The 11,367-nt window shown below is 39.2% G+C and overlaps 1 pseudogene; it reads right to left on the bottom strand.

The window, feature by feature from the left end:
* Positions 1 to 1,054: 1,054 nt before the first annotated feature.
* LOC149219181 (uncharacterized) lies at positions 1,055 to 2,982 on the bottom strand (annotated as a pseudogene).
* Positions 2,983 to 11,367: the final 8,385 nt, after the last annotated feature.

Below are 11,367 nucleotides of genomic sequence, written 5' to 3'. Positions count from 1 at the left end.
ATTTAATATTAATTAAGTTGTTTTTATCAACAAAAAATAATAATAATAACATAGTAAATAAAACCCTAATCTCTGGTGAACGAGGCTCCCAATAACCTTTGAGTTCATATTTGAAACCAATTGTCTTTACTCTCAAACGTACAATTTTTAATCAACATGATTGGTAGTTCGCATTGATGAGTGTTTTGAAAATCTGCGTTTAATTTCCAAACACATAAAGGCAACACATGAGAAAACTAGGTGCATTCTGGACTATACTTGAATTTTGGTTTCTAAAGGGAAAATATCTATTTTTTTTAATATGTATATTATTTTTCTATTCAATATGGTAATAGGATTGGCACAGGTATTAATGCAAATTATTTTCAATGCAACTAAAGAAACATTTATATCGACTCAAGCCTAAACTTATGAAAAAATATATATATATCCAACCTATTTTAACTCAGTTGTGTAAAAAATATATCCAACCTATTTTAAAATAAAATAAAAGTACTTATTCCAAGAGTATTATGGAAGCCAACAAATATTCTTACATTTAATTTGATATAACAACTTGGAAACAATGAATATATTTCCATACGCATATTAACCCGAAGGTCTAAAATTTTATTCTTTGTTGTACATAGTTTCCGACCCTATAAACTTCCAATGGGATCTCGGGAAGTGTTTATGCTCCAATGTTGGTACCATTTTCACACAAAGTATAGTTCAATTTGCATCACCAGGTCCAAAAACATAACCAAGCACAACAACCCATCAAGGAATGTCACATGCATTGTACTCATCACAATCCACACGTCCCGAAGACTCTTTATCTCAACGACTACATACCAAAAAATCGCAACGCCTTGGCTAAACGCGTAGTATAAAAAATTTACCAATTAGCCTGGAAAATAATGGAAATTTAGGTAAGATTATGAGAAAATTTGGCATAAATTTTTTAAAATCTGGGTTACAACTGTCAAACTTCAAGATTTTAGGTGCCCAAGGGTTCTTGATGGTGTTGAATTCATTTCCACCATCAAAAACCTGATTCAAACACTCCAACATTCTAAATTTTTGAAAAAAATTTGCCAGACTCTGCCAAGAATCTGTAGTCCGGGCGAATTTGTGGTGTCGGTAGACAACGCCCTTGGCTAAATATGAAGTAGATCATAAAGAGTGAAATTACAGTTGTTTGTTTTCCCTGGATGGTTCCCTCCTCTTCCACATGACAATTAAGTTGTAATATTGCTCCTGCAACACAGATGTAATGTCGTCCAGGTACCCAATCATGTCTATGTACACATGGACAACGAAGAAGAAGGCGAGTATCATAATTGAATTGAAAATAAAATCTCTTGAATTCACACATTTATCGAATCCCGCATTGTACATAAGCAGGAAGAAAGCCAGTATGTAGAATGTCGTATGGGCCAAGACGACTGCAAAAAACCAAAGGAGAGTTGTTGCCAGGTGCTTCCAAAACCTGGTAACGAAGGTCAAAGTGTTCGCAAAGGAAAATTCATTGGTTGTGTATATGGAGGCCACCGTGTACATCATTGTCGCAATCGACAACATCTAAGATTCAAAAACTTTGCTCGTAATCTAAAGGCATTGAGAGCCCCTCAATTATAAGGATACAAACTCGATGAGTTCAAAGACCATATAAAAGATCTCTTGATTGGATTTATAAAGCACCAAGGGGTTGGGCATCAGGCATATCACTAGAGTTGCAAAAGATGGAGGGAGAAGCAAGGTGAAAGCTAGAGTGCACACTAGGTCACGATAAGAGGAGAAGATAAAGCTATTGAAGGCTTTTTCCTCAATGTTGAGTAACTCGAGCTCCTCTCCCCCTCTCTCCATGGATTTCGCTTTCAATGTAGATATTTATCATGATGGACAGAGGCTGAGATAAACATACAAACACTAATAAAAAATTTCTATTCATTAATCCTTCTCACATACATATTCACCAAGTTGCAACTCGTCTCACTTCTTGCTTGTCACTTCGCATTACAATGACCCAACCATGGGTATATAAACATCAAAATTACTAAATATGCAATCATGCAAACTCTAACTTGACTTGCCTTTTCTTTGGCTAACTATTTCATGCAAACTCACACTCAATTTAATTTTTCTTAACTTAACTCAACTCTTCATGCATTTCATTCACACAGGACTAATTATTATTTTTAACATTCCCCCTTAATACGATTGTATGACTCAACATAAGTCAAACATGCTTGTTGTTCTAAGTCTCAGCTAGGATTACAATAAAAATTTGACTCAAAAACTTTTTATAACGTTGGATTTTCTTTTTCGTTTCTTCCAAATTCTATACCCTCAAAACCACTTCATTCTCAGATGGTCTTTCTTGTTGTAAGCTCCATATTTCTTCACCTGTTGTTTCTACAATTGTTCTTTGACTTCTCTTGTATTTGTTTTGAGCTTGTCTTCTACAACTTCCTCTTCAAAATTCTTTCACTCCTACACTGATCTTCATCTTCAAACTGTGAACTTCCTTCTACTTTTTGTGCTTCATAGTCCTAGTCTTCTTTCTACCATATTTATTGATAGCATAATTTAATCTCTTCTTGACTCCATTACTAAAATATTGTTTCAATTCTTTCTTCTTCATCTTCAAAAACTTCCATGTCCTTTCTTGCATCTTTTTCTTCATCTTCTCTTTTAGCTGGACTACTATCCTATTTACCTACACACTCAAAATCAATGTTAAAAACATTTTCATTACGCTATGCAATGAGAGATTTCTCCTCTTCCTCTTTTTTCTCTGCCTCTTCAATTGTATTTAAACTATCTTCCACTATTATGCAGTCAGTAGATTAACTCTTGAATCACTTTATCCTATTCTTTATCATCAGTTGCTGCTATATCACACACTACTTCATGAGCAGTTCCAACTTTTGCTTCATAACTTGTTGCTACATTGGCAACTTCAAACTTCAATTCTTCATCAAACATGGTACTTTCCATATTTCCACAATCAATCCATATTTCAAAAAAGAGATCATAAATTTCATTAGCATAATTTTGATTCACTCTATGGTGGGATATCTAAGTATGTGTGTGCACATTAACAATTTCTACTTCACCAAATTCATCAGCTATTGTTGAATTCACAAGAGATGCACTCTTGAATTTACGATCAACATCACCATCCACATTGCATTAGAGTTCTCAAGCATCTATATGCTCTTGCTTTGTTTCACATGCAAAGGCTCCAACTTCTCTCTTTGCAATATTTGTTATGTATTCTTCATCCATATGCACATCTGCATAATGGGTTTCACTTTCACAGTATTCATGACCACCATCCACATTTGAGTGGGATTCTCCAAGCTCTGTTGTCGTCCCAGTGTCTTTCTCATCTACTCTCAAACCTGCGATTGACTTCTCTATTGATTCTTCAGCACATTATGACACAACTTGTTGTTGCATGTCACTTTCCTTTGTACCAAATTATGCTTCTCAGATCTTCCATACTTCTTGGGAAGGTGTAGCTTTTGCAACCTTGCACAAAAAATTCTCATCCAATGCTTGTGGCATAAGATTCAATACTAAAGCATCGCATACTTCATCATATGGGTTATTAGACTGGTACTCATTCAACTCTTTACATTGAAGAAAAGGTCACATTTTGAAAATCCAAAAATAAAAATAAAAAAATATTAGTAAATTTTGGCAGTGTTACTAGATCCATCATGATCCATGCATCCTTGACTTGTTTGGCTTCATCGACTTGTCTTTTAGATTCCTCGGTTGCAGCGAGAACCTCTATGAGCTCTTCAAAATATTCTAGCTCCTCCTTTCGAATTCTTTTCTACTGCTTCAATCTCACTTTGCGACCCATGACTATTGTCTTTGTTCTATCTTATGTATGTTTTCCTTATTGCATGAGGCTTCTTTCCATATTGCCCCTGAAAAAAATTATGGTTTTCAATATCTGCCCCTGTAAAACATAATCTTCACTAAATTCATGTATCCTTATCATAAAAAAATATTTTTTCGAACCCAAAACAATGTCATGTTTAACAAAACCAACAAATTTTGCAAACCAACTAAATTTTTCAAAGCTCTAAACTCTCTTTCCAATAAACCCTTTACTTATTAAAAAAAAAAAAAAAAAACCTTTATCTCTTAACCTTTCAAATAAATCTCCAAACCATTAACAAAATCTCTTTATAATCCATCATAAACTATTAATAATAACTCTCAACCTAGACCTTTATAAATGGTTTATAAACCTTTGTTTTTCAAAACTTTTAAACGTGAGCATGTATGGTCTCTAAAAGAGCCTTTCGAATAAATTATTTTAAAAACCTTAAAACTTTTTAACTCATGACCTATTCAAACTTTAACGTTGTTCAAACAAATTTTAAACCTTCCTTTGTAACGACTTTTCGAAAAAGCTTCACATAATTTTTTAAACTTTTAAATCCGCCTTTTAAATATAGCATGGAACGTGCTTTTTTGAAATTGTTTTGAAGGGAAAAACGTGTGAGTTGTCTTTAGTTAGGTTTTTTTAGAAGTTTTTTGAAGGGTTTTTCTAGTCTAATTTCTCTAAAATTTGGCGAGAATTTATTGAAATCACAAGCTTGATGGGTAACCTCTGCACAATCGAAGTGTTCTAGAGGTTTTTCAGGGTGCTGAATCCATATATATGGTCAAAAAAATAGTTTAAATAACACAAATCAAGATTTCACCTCAAATTTTTCTGTCAAATTCTGGCACCGGAAAGTCCAAAAATTCGCATTAAAGGCAACTCCATAAACTTTCCTTCTCATGCTAAAGATTTTTTTGTCGTTTTGTAATATTTGGTTAAATGCACCTTTCAACTCATGGAGACTCTGTTAGTCCAAAACACCCTACGTTGCTGACATGCATTATAACGCGACTTTTGAAGCTTCTATAGTGCATTACTGTGAAATTTTTCTTCTCTTCATGTAGACTGCATTTGCGGATTCTCTAAAACCTTAGCCTTACTAACCTAACTTTGATACCAATCTTATGGACAAAGGTAGAGATAAATATACAAATACTAATAAAGATTTTCTATTAATCAATCATTCTCACATACATATTCACTACGTTGCGGCTCATCTCACTTATTACTTCTCACTTCACATTATGATGATCCAACCAAGTATATAAATACAAAACTTACTAAATATGGAATCATGCAAACTCTAACTTGGTTTGTCTTTTCTCTGGCTAACTACTTCATGTAATCTCACATTCAACCTGACTTTCTTAACTTGAATCAATTCTTCATGCATTACATGCAAACGGGAGTAATTACTATTTCTATCGAAAACCCTCAACCCTCAAAATATCATTGCCTCACCTCCTCATGCTTTTGCTAAATCAGGTTCCCTAGGAATTATTTTATGTATGATAAATGGTCTAGCAACGGGGCATGCTTGGTCAAGCTCAGTTCCGTGTAGATGGGACGACTATACATCTTCAATTTTTCACTTTTTAAAGTTGCAGCAAGAGCACAAGAGTGTAGAATCTTTTATTGTTTATGGAAATTTCATTTTTCATTGGCCTATGTAGACAAGATTGTTTGTATGTGCCTATTTGTCTCTGTTAGGCCCTGATTTTTTCATGTCATATATCGATTAATCTAAAATAGTTTGGAAAATCTCAAATATACAAATGACTTATTTCTAATTCTTTCAGTTTTTTTATAAGTTTATGGGTCGTTTTCAAACTAAACTTTAAAACTATGCAAAGCGTATTCATATTATATACCTAAAAAAATTTCTTTGTCAATCAAATTTTTTCTATTAATTCTTTAAAATGTTACAATGGATGTGCATGATGTCCCTTGCTCTCCTGACCTCAATCCGACCATATTTGTTGGCTAGGAAAGAAATGCAAAAACTAAGGAGAAATTGCCAAGTTTTACCTATTTTCCAAAAACAAAAGAAACCATATAGCCCAAAAAACATCAAGAATGAGCAGACAACCAATAGTCATCACAGAGGTTGAGCTAAAGTTGGTGCATGACCACCATTAGGTGCAACAGAAAGACCAAGATCTCAATGGGCATGAAATTCCACATGAGTTGGGCATACCTCCAACTCATCCAAGTGGCCATTGGTGTGCTTGTGATTCCTTCACAAAGAAGCCAAGTGATCTATCATATCCCACTCATTTTGTTGCAAGTCATTCAAAAAGGTGATGACCTCATTATGGTCCTCGTGTTGTTGTTGTCTCATATCCTCCAAAATCGACATTATACTTCACAGTTGCAGGGCTAAGGATTCCAAAGATGGTGCCTAGTCCATGCGGCCTGGAGACTGGAGTTGGGCATACTCCACTTCTCCCCCCAATTTATCTCTCCTATCCCCCTCAACATCAACCACTCCCGCTTGGCCATCCCTCCCCCCCAGCGGGCCACAAGGCCCCATCCCCCTATGGGCCCAACGCAGTTGTCTTAACATTCCAACTGGAGTAACAAACCACTAGAGGGGAGAACCCACTAAAGGACAAATTCTAGGCCCTTGAAGTAGGTGCCCAGATAGAGGTATGGCAAATATGCCCCCCCCCCAAACCAAAATCCTCAAGCACGCTCGCAGACCACCAACACTTCCCCCACACCTCAAAGGTGATAGTGTTATAGCCAACCCAAGAGCGCCTCCCCCAATGTAGACCTATGCAATTAGACAACCACCAAACTTACTCTTTCATATAGACAAAGCTCTAATGATATAACTTCTTTGGCTTGAAACGCTCTTGTAACACAAAGACCCTTTAGAGAAAATTAAAGAAACAACAATAAAAACGCACTACCAGTAACTGAGTAAGGAAAAAACACTTACAAGCAAGGAAGCTCAAAAGGAAACTTACCAAAACCCTTCCAATTGATCCCATGTCCGCCCATAGGCAAATCTCTACGGGCTTAACCAACACCACGATGTCTCCTGTCACTGCAAGCTAGAGGTAAAACAAGCCCCCACACACCCTTGCCCTAGAGTCCGAGACGGTGCGTCTAATATTTCCAGCAAAACCACCATGAATTTCCCACCCACTAGTTGAGATTGTAGAGGTTGAATGCATCAAATGAACGAGCATGCACAGGTTGGCGACCTATGCATACTCCACGTTAATTTTTCCACCCACTCTTATGCCCATAACATGAATCCAAAAACAAAATAACCAAGCAACTTTCCAAGGTTTATAACAATCATTGCCCTTCTTGAGGTTTCAAAGCCTTTTGCGCCAATTGTCCTACAGTCCTCCCTCGCACTCGCCTCTTGTCATTCACGCGAATCTTCCCCACGCTGCACCGCGTTATGCATACCAAGGTCATCCACCCCCATTGTGGTGTAATATATACCTAAACTTGATTAAAATTGATAATTTAAATAATTATCATGAGGTTATTTTGAATAGGATTTCTAAAATTTAATTATTAATAATTACTAAGTGGAAGGTAGGGATTTGAGTTTCGCTAAATATCAATGGAATTTTTTTAATAATAATTAGGATAGAAGATTGAGATTTATATAAGTAGTTTTGTCCTTCTTACTTTTCAATTTAATTAAAAAGTTATCATATTAACAATTGTCAAATTCTATTTCCATTTGATATTTATGTATGAGAATTATTTCTTATTATTTTATTATATATATTTTACCAACTTTTAAATGTATATTTGTTTAATTTATATATTAATTTTTTTATAATTAGTAATAGTAATAATTCAAAATAAAGTTGGAGTGTTGCGCGTCTCGGCCCTCCCTCTGAGAGATCCGCATCCGGCGGATCTTGATCCCTGCGCTCGTGCCCGCCTCTGCTCCCCTCTGCTCCCTGCAGACAGACCCGCTGTTGCATCCCTCCGTCTCCTGCGGGCTGGATCGCAGAGTGTTCTTCCTCAGGCTGCGGGGTTTAACAATCGCTTAGTATCTGGCTGCAATCGGCTAGGTTTTGATCTGCTTCATCATGGAGGAACCGGATCCCCCTCATGGGCCTTCCTCCCCTCCCCCTCCATCTGCTGCTGAGGCCTTCAGATCCTTGCTGGCCTCTCTGCCCAAGAAGAAAGCCGTGGAAGCTGCCAAGTTCGTGAAAAGACTGGAAGACATTCCCGAGATTGCTCTACCTCCTGAAGGGCCGATTCAAGTAGCCTTGTCTCTGGCAGATCGTGCTCTGGTCGGGCAGTTTACAGGTCTCTAGCCCTCCCCAAAATCAACAGAGAGTTGGGTTGCTAGAAACTGGGCTCCCCTGATCAAGAATAAGGTAACGTCTTACTTCCTCGGAAGAGGATACTTCCTATTCGAATTCTTAGATAAAGAGGACAAGGACCTAATCTTCAGAAACGGCCCTTACTTCATGGGGCCTCAAGGGCTGTACCTGAATAAATGGACACCGGATTTCGATCCGGCGATGGACGTGCCTTCAGCGGTCCCGGTTTGGGTAAGGCTCCCCAACCTCCCGGTTCATTGCTGGAACTGGGATTCTTTGAAACACATCGGAAACACCCTTGGGAAGTTCATAGACAAGGCCAATAGCAAGGATCAGTACGACTGCGCTAGAATCTGTGTGGAGGTTGATCTGGAGGTCGGACTACCAGAAGCCATCAAAATAAGGGTTGGTCCCTGGACGCATGTACAGAAATTGGACTATGAACAGCTGTCGTTCAAATGTCAGAAGTGTCAAGTATATGGACACTTCGCTAGAGATTGCCCGTCCAAAGGGGTAGAGGAAAAAGGGAAAGAAGAAGGATGGAATCAGGCTAAAAGATCCAAAACGGCGTTCAGGAAGACTGCAAATACTAACCCCAGAGCCACCCAACCGGGCCCTGCTCAGCTCCCACCCATAGAGAGCCAAGGAAATAAATTTGAGATACTGGGATCTGAAAACATGACCACCCAGGAGACCGAAACTGCGAAAGAAGTCTCCCCGCCCAAATCTAAAGGCGAACCAGAGAGGACTAAAGGGAAGATATCGGAAGATGAGGAGGAAACCCAAGAGTCCGAGGACTCAGAGGAAGAAGGGGAAATAGGAGAGTCTCAGTCCACCCCCAGAAGATCTACAAGAGGTCGAATGTCATCCAAAGAAAAAAGGGAGCAAGAAACATACAAGGAAAAGCTCCAGGGCAGCCAGCCAACGCTAGAGAAACTTCTAGCAAAAACCCCGAAGACGAAGAAGATTCATACCCAGAGCTCCAAAGGAGCTCACCACAGCAAAAGTAAATGATGAAGATAGTCTCCTGGAATTGCAGGGGAATGGGCTCCAAAGCCAAAGAAGAAGCAATGAATAGCCTAATAAGGCTGGAAGCCCCAGACATTCTTCTCATCCAGGAGACAAAGCTGGAGGATACAGCCTTCCTCCAAGCAAGCAGAAAGTTTTGGAAAAAAGATGGAGCGCATGCAACCTCCGCCCGTGGAGCATCTGGAGGACTTGGGTCGCTCTGGAACTCAAATAAGTTCTCCCTTATCTCTGAGTCCCTGAATACTCATTGGATTTTTTTAAAGCTGCAACATTTAGAAACTAAGGAAATTATTAGTCTGGTCAATGTATATGCCCCTAACAATGCAGGTGAAAAGCAAACATGCTGGGACTCCATCAAAGGCTTGGCAGATCAGGAAAATTTGGAAAATGTCATCATAGCCGGGGACCTCAACCTTACCCTCCTTTCGTCAGAAAAAAGAGGAGGCAGTATAGTCAGAGACCCGGCAAGAGAAACAGTAGAAGACCTCATGCAAAACTGGGATCTGATAGATATCAAGCCAACAGTCGGCAAATACACATGGACAAACAAGAGGGTTGGTCCGGGACATATAGCAGCAAGATTGGACAGATTTCTAGTGCAAAGCTCCTTTCTTCTCCTTGGTCTAGAAGCCAGATCGCATATTCTCCATAGTAGCATATCAGATCATAAACCCATCAGCCTTGAACTAATGACCACCAAGGACTTGGGACCTATTCCCTTCAAATTAAGCTCCCTATGGATCAAAGAAAAAGACTTTATGGGTAAAATCAAAGAGTGCTGGAAGAAGCCAGTCAATGGATCAGCGTTTTTTGTATGGGAGGAAAAACTCATAAGAGTTAAAATCATGCTAAAAGCTTGGGCCAAAACCCTGCCTAACCCGGCAGCGGAAAGGAAAAAAATCCAAAGTGAGCTAGAAAGACAACAACTGCACTTTGAAACAACGGAAATCACTAAGGCTGAATTGGAAAAGGAGGCCAAACTTCAACAAAGTTTCCACAAGGCCTGTCTGGCAGAGGAAGAATTCTGGAGGCTCAAGTCTAGGAGCCTCTGGCTCAAATCTGGAGATAGAAATTCCTCATTCTTCCATAAACAAGCCCAAGCCAGGAAAGGCCGCAACTCCATCAGCGAGATAAAGGAAGCCAACCACGTACTGAAGGACTTTATCAGCATAAAAAAGGCAGCTACAGCCCACTTTGAACAGTTGTACAGAGAAGAAGCTGGAGCTGATGTCAACGTTGCCTGGTTGGACGTTGTCCCTCTCATGATCTCCTCTAAAATGAACCAGTCTCTAGAAGAAAAAATCACTCTAAAGGAAGTTAAGGAAGCCCTGCTCTCAATGGACCCGGACAAAGCCCCAGGTCCTGATGGTTTCACGCCCAGGTTCCTCCAGGTTTGTTGGCAGATAGTAGAAAAAGATTTGTACAAAATGATACAGAAATCTCAGGATTGTCAAAAGATAGGTGGCAGTACAAACTCAGCCTTTCTCGCTCTCATCCCCAAAGAGAAAGGAGCAAATACATTCAGCAGATTTCGCCCAATTTCTCTTTGTAACATTGGGTATAAAGTCATAACTAAAGTGATAGCCAATAGGCTGAAAAGGATCCTCCCCAAAATCATCCCTGATAATCAAGGTGGTTTTATCCAAGGCAGGCAATTGGTGGACAACTTCGTGCTGGTCCAAGAGGCGATTCACTCCAGCCTCCACCGCAAGGAGAAAGGTATGGTTGTCAAACTAGATCTTGCAAATGCTTTTGACCGAGTTAGACATAGTTTTTTGTTTGATGTTATGCAAAAAATGGGGTTCGGCCCAAGCTTTATCAAATGGATTAGAGCCTGCATATCGGAGCCATGGATTGCCCCACTGGTAAATGGAAGGGCAGCTGACTTCTTCAAAGCCTCTAGAGGGCTGAGGCAGGGGTGCCCCCTGTCCCCTCTCCTTTTTGTACTTCAAGCCTCTGTTCTCAGCTTCTATCTTCAACGCAAACAACAGGACCATGAATTAGCTGGCCTATGCATAGCTAGAGGGGCCAAAAGCATCAACCATGCGCTCTTTGCGGATGACACCATTTTACTGGGGGCTGCATCAATGCATTCAGCGTCCAAGTTCAAAGAAGTCCTGGATGAATACTGTAAGATTT

Source organism: Pinus tabuliformis, chromosome Q, assembly GCF_031772625.1.
Source record: "Pinus tabuliformis cultivar Carrire ecotype Pingquan chromosome Q, CPIR1, whole genome shotgun sequence".
Lineage (NCBI taxonomy): Eukaryota > Viridiplantae > Streptophyta > Pinopsida > Pinales > Pinaceae > Pinus > Pinus tabuliformis.
This window is presented reverse-complemented; position numbering and strand designations above follow the sequence as displayed.